This window comes from Penaeus monodon, unplaced genomic scaffold (genome assembly GCF_015228065.2).
Source record: "Penaeus monodon isolate SGIC_2016 unplaced genomic scaffold, NSTDA_Pmon_1 PmonScaffold_16292, whole genome shotgun sequence".
Classification (NCBI taxonomy): Eukaryota; Metazoa; Arthropoda; class Malacostraca; order Decapoda; family Penaeidae; genus Penaeus; species Penaeus monodon.
In genome coordinates, this window is record NW_023645588.1 from 449 (window position 1) to 8,057 (window position 7,609).

At 45.7% G+C, this 7,609-nt stretch overlaps 1 pseudogene; it reads right to left on the reverse strand.

Annotated features, from left to right (window-relative positions):
• Positions 1 to 4,551: 4,551 nt before the first annotated feature.
• LOC119569532 lies at positions 4,552 to 7,422 on the reverse strand (annotated as a pseudogene).
• Between the last annotated feature and the right edge of the window lie 187 nt (positions 7,423 to 7,609).

Consider the following 7,609-nt stretch of genomic DNA (forward strand, 5'->3'; position numbering starts at 1 on the left):
CTTCGCCTCTGGCATATCCATACCACCTCCACCAATTCCTTCGTCTGCAATACCATCAGTATCTTCCAGGGCCACTAACCCCCGGGCTTTCACTTTTCCCCCCTCCAAATCTGTCTCCGTCCTTTTTCTCTCACGCAGTTAGTCCCCATCCTCCACTCTTCTTATATTGCACCCATTCCTTACGGGTTTATCTGGAAAATTCTTTGGCATTATTTTTACCCAAATTGTCTTGACGAGACCATGTCTTTTACATTAAAGAAAAGCTCGCCGCCGCCACCGAATATTAAAAACTCTTTTCCAAATATACTGGGGCTCAGATAGCAAAACTCTCCTCCATCCTCAGGTTCCCCTTGATCCTCTCGACTCTTGATTATTGATGCCACATCTACTCCTCTGCCTCTACCTCTCTTGCTCATCTTGATACAGTCCACCTTCACTTAACCCTAGTCGCCTTCCGCTCTGCTCCAATTGAGATTCTGCACACTGATCAGGCGTGTCATCTCTCTCGAGGGCCGTACCCTTCCTCTCTCTTCGATGCTATGCTCGCTTCCAACAGCTTCCCCTCACCTAAAAACTATCCCCCAACCCCTGCTCCCTACCTTAGCTTTTTCTCCACGTTTATCTTTTCCTTTCTCCATTCGCATGCATACCCCTCCTCTCCCATTCTCCCTTTCCTTATCTCCGACTTCTTTCGATTTCTGTCCATTCCGTTCCTTTCCATGGCTTATTTTTACCCCTGTATTTGCTCCTCTTTTTTCCCTGACCCACCAAATTAGATGTCCCCTCTCTGTCCTCACTCATTTCCTTGACCCTGTCCCCACTGCATTCCTCCAAGTATTCATGTTTAAACTGATGGCTCCAAATCCAGCCTCCGGTGCTGGTTTCGCTGTAACCTTCCCAACTCCCATTTTCAAATACTCCCTCCCCTCCTGAATCCAATGTCCTTACTACAGAACGGTACACTCTTTTTTGCCGTAAAACAAACTCACTCCTTCTTCCTCTTTCACAGTTTGTTACTGACTATCGTTACTCATTATTGTTGTCATGAGGAGGCTTAGGAGATGGAGACCAAAGTGTGATTTACTCCTCCCTTGCGCCTCAGCCCTCGACTCAACTAATTTTGCACATATTTTTCTCCAACCCCTACTACTACTACTTTCCCCAAAGGGATAAGAAACCCTGATGAAAAGGGTGAAGGCTGACTTCGTGCCAGTCATGAACTTGTTGGTTGTCTAATCCTTACCCCTCAAGTTAACCCTGAGGAGTGGACTATTTTCTCCCCAACATACTCAAGCTTACCATGGGGAGTAATGAAGACTTAGACTATTATTAGGGGCATTGAGGCTAGCCCCTTTATCAGATAGGGCCCACTAATTTAAATTCTCCCAGTTCCCCGACTTTTCCCGAAAACATTCCTCCTCCCCAGCATTCCCCTAATTTTTTGTCCTTCACCCCCACTTTCTTCCTCTACTACCCTCTCTTCCCTTTGTACTACTCTGCACCTTATTGTCTACCTCACCGCAGTACCACCTCACCCATAACTACTTCCTCTTCCGGACAACCCCATCCCTTTTTTACCCCCACAAACTACTGACCTTTTGAATACTCTGTATAGCTCAGCCAAATGGGATATTTTTTTCGTGATCCCCCCTACGGGGCCCCCTACTTTTGTCAGGTAAAGTTTCCTTACGTAGTCGCCCCAATCGTTCCCGCCTTGTCACAGTTATATTTGAGGCACGTGCTCCTGTTTTCTCAACCCTATCTTAACTGGCATTCCTGCTCAGCGTCATCCCTCCCACAATACTAGTACCGGAATTGTTTCCATCTCCCCAACAAACTGCCTTTTTTTTCTATGGCATGGATTGGTCAGATTGTGGAGATTTACTCGCCTGTCTCGTGAACTATGATGCATGCATGATACAATGCTACACCAACCTCCCTAGAAGCTGCCGTAAGTCCTCTACTAATATTGCCAAAATTACTTTCCACAGACCTGATCCTACCTATACAGTCATATCAACCTCCCCCCTGTCAAAATTGCTGACGTCTGGGCTACCCTGCCAAACACTGCCATCCTTCTATGTTCCCAACCTGTCCATGATCCATCAAATTGCTCTGCACAGTTTCACACATGTGCTGATTGTGATGGCTCATATAATGTATATTATAGGGGCTGCCCTACCTACATGTTTGAGTCTAAAGCGCCAACTCTCGCCTTCAAACTTATCCTTACTTTACGCGAAACCAGGCAGGAAGCACGTCGACAAGGTTTTTCTCATACTCCCTATTCCAGTAGTGTCCTACCTACCCTTCCTCCCAGGATGTTTCTACATCTCCCCTGCATCTTTCCTCCTCCATCTTAGGTTTCCACTTCTATACCCTCTCTCTCCCGTCAAATTCTTTGTCATTTCAAATCCAGACACCCCAATCTCTACCAATGTTCCGGCACCTACCCCTCTCCCTCGTCACTCAATCTGTAGCACACACTCTAAATGTTCCACCCCTTCTTCTCGCCACACCCTCATCTCCACCTACCTCTTCCTCTACCCCTTAGATGCCTGTCTTCTCAAAACTCCCTAACCAACTCCATCGTTAAAACTCTTGAAGATATTACAAACTTTATAACCATTCCCCCCCAAAAAAAAAAAAAAAAAAAAAAAACATCCATACCGATATCCATCTTCCTCTTACTCATGTTACTCCTACGCCCCTACCTCCTACTCCCCCCAACACACCCCACCCCCCCCGTGCTCCATCTTCTCTATCCATCCCCGCCATCCCTTCCACTTCCTTCAGGATATACACATGAATCCCTAATCATAGCAATGTCCTTCCCCGTATCATCTGCCTCCTGACACCCCTCCTGATACTTTACCTAATCCTTATCTCATTCCCTGGCTCCTTCCCCTCCAACTTCTCCGATACCCATTATCACTCGTTGATTAGTTAGTAAGTTTTTCTACCTCGGAATTTTCGCGGTTTCCTTTCTCACAAACCTGATCTTTGTCATATTCTTTCTTGTTTTAATGCATCCACTGTCTACCTTCAAGTTTCTTACTTTTCTTACACACCCAGCACCTATTCCTAATTACCATTTTGTCTCTTCCTCACTTTATGTTTTGTATATAGCTATCTATCAGAAATACCTCCCTTTCAAACCACTGTCTCTTGCACAGTTATTTGAATCTTTCTTCACCGCTTCACAGTTATTTCAGTTTACTTCCCTTTCTGCACATTGACTTTCTTGTCTTTGAAACTCTACTTTCCCTACTCCAGCCACCTCTCCTTATAGTTAGTGATTTTAATTGCCGCCACATTCTTTGGGGTATTCCACCACTACCTCCCTTGGTCGGTCGTTAGACCGTTTCCTCTCTACAACTTACATTATTCGTAACTCATATCATCCCACTGTGACATGTGCACGCAATCGTTTTCATGCCTCGATCTCTCTCTATGCTCCCGTTCTCTCTATTTAGACTTCCTCTGGTCAATTCTAGATCACTTTCCTCATAGTGACCACTTTCCTGCTTTTCTTTCTCCTACTTCATATGTCCCGCTTCCTGATCCTCCACGCTGATGCTCTGACAGGATGACGGCATAATTTTAATTCACTCTACTATTCTTTTTCCTCCATCATCCTTCTCGTCCCCGTCAAATTTGCTTCTTTGTATCAGTAAGAGCTGCCTATACAGCCATTTTCTGAACCTCTTAACCTGAAATCTCCAAGTCCATGTGGAACTCTGACGGCAACAGAGCGCCACAATCGAAGTACAACTAGCCAGTTTATCAGCCCCTATCTCTTTTAAAGAGCATCTGCCTGTCTTCGCCGCACAATCCGGAACATCAAAAACTAACTGGCAAAGTTGTGTTTCCTCAATTACATCCTCTACATCTATTTCAGCTGTCTGGCGTCGGATCCACCAACTGTAAGGACCGACGAAAGATCTGGTACCGCCGTTAACTAAAAATAAAATATGTTGGTCCGTCAATCCCTTAGAATGCAAACTTTGTTATATTGCTGCTTATAATAACGACTTTCAAATACCCTTTCTTTTTTAACGTGCTTGCGAATTGAATATTACCAAAGACTAAGAGAAATATTGATACCCAGCTTCTTTTTATGAGGAAATTAAAGTGTAACCATTCTTTTCCTTTGATTTATAAATTTAATGGATGGTGGGTCACTTGCTAAATTCTGTGACATAGAAATATACGTTCTGCTAGCCGGGTATATACCAGAATGATTTCTGTAATATTTCTGTTTAAGCTGGTATACGGTCAAGAAGTACGGAAAAAAACATGCTTCGAAATCTGTCTAAAACCAGTGGGTTACATTAGCAGAGTTTCGAAGCTTCATCATGGTACACTCTTTTCGTCCGTGACCTATTTCGCCGTACATTTTATGTCATTAAAGGATATATAAACACCATATACTTCACTGTGTTCATATGGTATTATTATCAAATCACAATGATCACAATATTAATAAAAATCGAAAAGTATATCACTGTGATAACCGTAAATTGAAGAAAATTTAATTTTAAGAAAAAATTAAATTAAAGAGATATTCCTTGGAATTAAGGAGTAAGTTTTCTTGACTGTGAGAATGAAGGTCCTGATCTCCATGGGTTGCAGAGAGACAACGAGGTCCTCCTCAGAGCCTCCACTAGCGTTCCCTTGAGTTCTGGAGATCCTGTTGGACTGGCGGGACGTCGAGGAACACCTTCCACTGGTAACGGTGTAAGTCCTCCTTCCTGAGGTCACTGCAGCGTGGTTTCGACGGCACTCGTCACCTCCCAGTCGGCCAGCAAACCCTGGTGGGTAGTTACAGACTGAGTTACAAAGGACTATTCCCAGACCTTTTTAGCTTATTCTGGGATATGCATAATTTCCAGAAAAAGTTCCGGACATGTGTGTATCTGATCTTAAAATATAGCAAAACGACCAAACGGTGTCTGGATGAGCAACGAGAATGGAGAGCCGATGTTTTCTCACCTTGAGGTCCACCGAAGCGGCCTGGCTGTGCTGCTTGCTCTCCCCGGCCTCGTACAGGTGTTCCAGGCGGAGCAGCAGAGCGTCCGTCCCGAAGGCTCCAGGGTCAGCAGATGGACGTTGGCAGGGAGGCTGCGAGTTAGCGCGGACCACTGTGGGCGTCGGGAGGAAAGAACAGTGAGAAGACTTTCTTTCTCTCTTCTCTCTCTCCTCTCTCTCTCTCTCTCTCTCTCTCTCTCTCTCTCTCTCTCTCCTCTGTTCTCTCTCTCTCTCTCTCTCTCTCTCTCTCTCTCTCTCTCTCTCTCTCTCTCTTCCTTTCGACATCGTATCTCATGTCACCCCTCTCCTTCACTCTCCAATCATCCCTACGCAGAAGTGAGTCTCACCTTGGCTTTAACAGAGGACCTCCAGGCGTGCGCGGGCTTGGCGGTGGCCGTGAAGGAGATGACGGGCTCGAGCATCAGCTTTTCTCCCAGGCTGCGATGCAGACACCCAAAGTCGCAGTCGGCACTCGCAAAGTCGCTGTTTGAAAAAACAAATGTAGGGAGGGAAAACACGAACATTTCAAAAGCCGTATCCCATATTCTTAATCAATTTAATGATATTTTGAATAATAGGGGCATGGGAAAAAAAAACGTTATCTGTGGCAGCAGCAAAGCAGGATCTTGACCGAGCGATCTTCCGCAACCTATCTCCTTCAGAACACACCTGTGGAGGAGGAAGAGCTTCCCCCTGGCCACCAACCCTCCCGAAGGCAGTCTCGTTGAGCGGTTCGCCGACCCCGAAAGCGTCGTCGTGCAGGAGGCGCGGTGCAGCATGAGTTCCATGTGGCCGTCGTCCAGCGATGTTCCGCCCTTTCGAATTATTCAGATTATTCAAGATTCGTTCGTTCGTTTAACAGAGGGACAACATGTTTACCGGCTGTTCACCTTCACATTACAGAAATGTAAATTGCATTCACCTGCGAGCGGTCATTCATGAGCGCTGCCTGGAAGTCGGGGCCGCCGCTGACGACCAGCCTGGAGTTGACTGGTAGTAGTTGCCGGCAACGGGCTCCGCGTTGTGCAGCTGCCACGTGGGCCGGCAGTTCTTCACGCCTGATGCAGGGAATAAGCAAATAAAGCAAGCCAGAGGTATTCTTTCTCTCTTTTATTCTCATTCTCTCTTGCTCTAGCTTTATCTCTCTCTCTCTCTCTCTCTCTCTCTCTCTCTCTCTCTCTCTCTCTCTCTCTCTCTCTCTCTCTCTCTCTTCCTCTCCAGGTCAAATAATCAAATGAAAATTCAAAGTAAAATTGGTAACCATCGACACTTCACTTACGCTTAATCATCTCCCTTCCGTTGGCGTCCGTGTAGAAGGTTCCGTTGGTGGAGATGTCTGGCCAGATCACTCTGCTCACGACCTCCTTCCCGATCCCGTCCCTGCGGGGGGAGATGGGCATTTTCAACATTTTCTAATGGGTATTATGCCGCTTGGTAGCCATCATCAACGGCAATGCAATGTAAACTGAAAAGGCCGGAAACACTTTACTAAATAAATAGACTATTCACGCTGCTTATCGGGATCGATTTGAACATGTTCCGCAGAACTTCCTGGAGTTCAAGCTTTCGATGACCGCTTATTGAGATCACTGCAGCTATAAGCCATCCCTATGTGTAAATGCCTCTATGTGAATATAGGTCCTGTAAACTCGACTATGGGCGTCCCCCGCATTACGCCTTCATATAGTATCTAACTGTCGGTTACTCACTTGATGGGAATAGGACCCACAAGCCACTCCATCTCTAGAGTGAGTTCTTCCTTATAAACGCGAATGACCTGGCTGACCCAAGGCGTCCACACCTGTGAATCTCAGCCACCAGAGAACCTGCAGAGCACAAGGAAAGGTAAGATGTTAAAGGTTTACAAAATAAATATCGGAATATTGATCTGCGGCATCATAAGGAGGCGATTCGCACTAGCTAAATGAACATTAGTTTTGGGATTCACACCCTGGACGATGGTGACGTTGGCAGCGGCAGCCACCGGCTTAGCGTTGGCGCCGTCCGGCCGGAAGATGTATGCTCCGGAAGCGCGGATTCCTCCTGGCTGTTATTCGCTCATTCCTGCGTACCACAGATACGTTTGGTTCACCTTCGGGAAGGAAAGTTTGATTAATATGTTTATATCATAATGGCAGAAAATGGAAACATCCAAAAATGACAGTGAAGGCGTCTGTGGCTTTGAGTAATATTTATTTACCCTCACCTTGATCATGGTGATGCCATCGGGACGAACAACGCCGATGGACTTCAGGAGGCCAGTGTCCTTGTCCAGCACACTGCCAGACCTTGATTCTGAATCATGAAAGGACTTTTAGATATCCTATCGACGTGATAGTAATTACTGATTAACTCACGTTCGCTGTTAAATTTTTCAAGGAGTTTAACCATAATGGAAATGGTAAACAAGATATGTACTATTATACTATAATTATACCATCATACCTAATGCCAGTTTACCATCATAATCAACTTTCTCCCTTCTTCCACAAAGCATAAACACCCTTCGTGTGAAAGACTTACCCGATTCACTTCATTCCTGAGGCCTCGCTCCGGCGAGGATCTGCGACATTGTTTT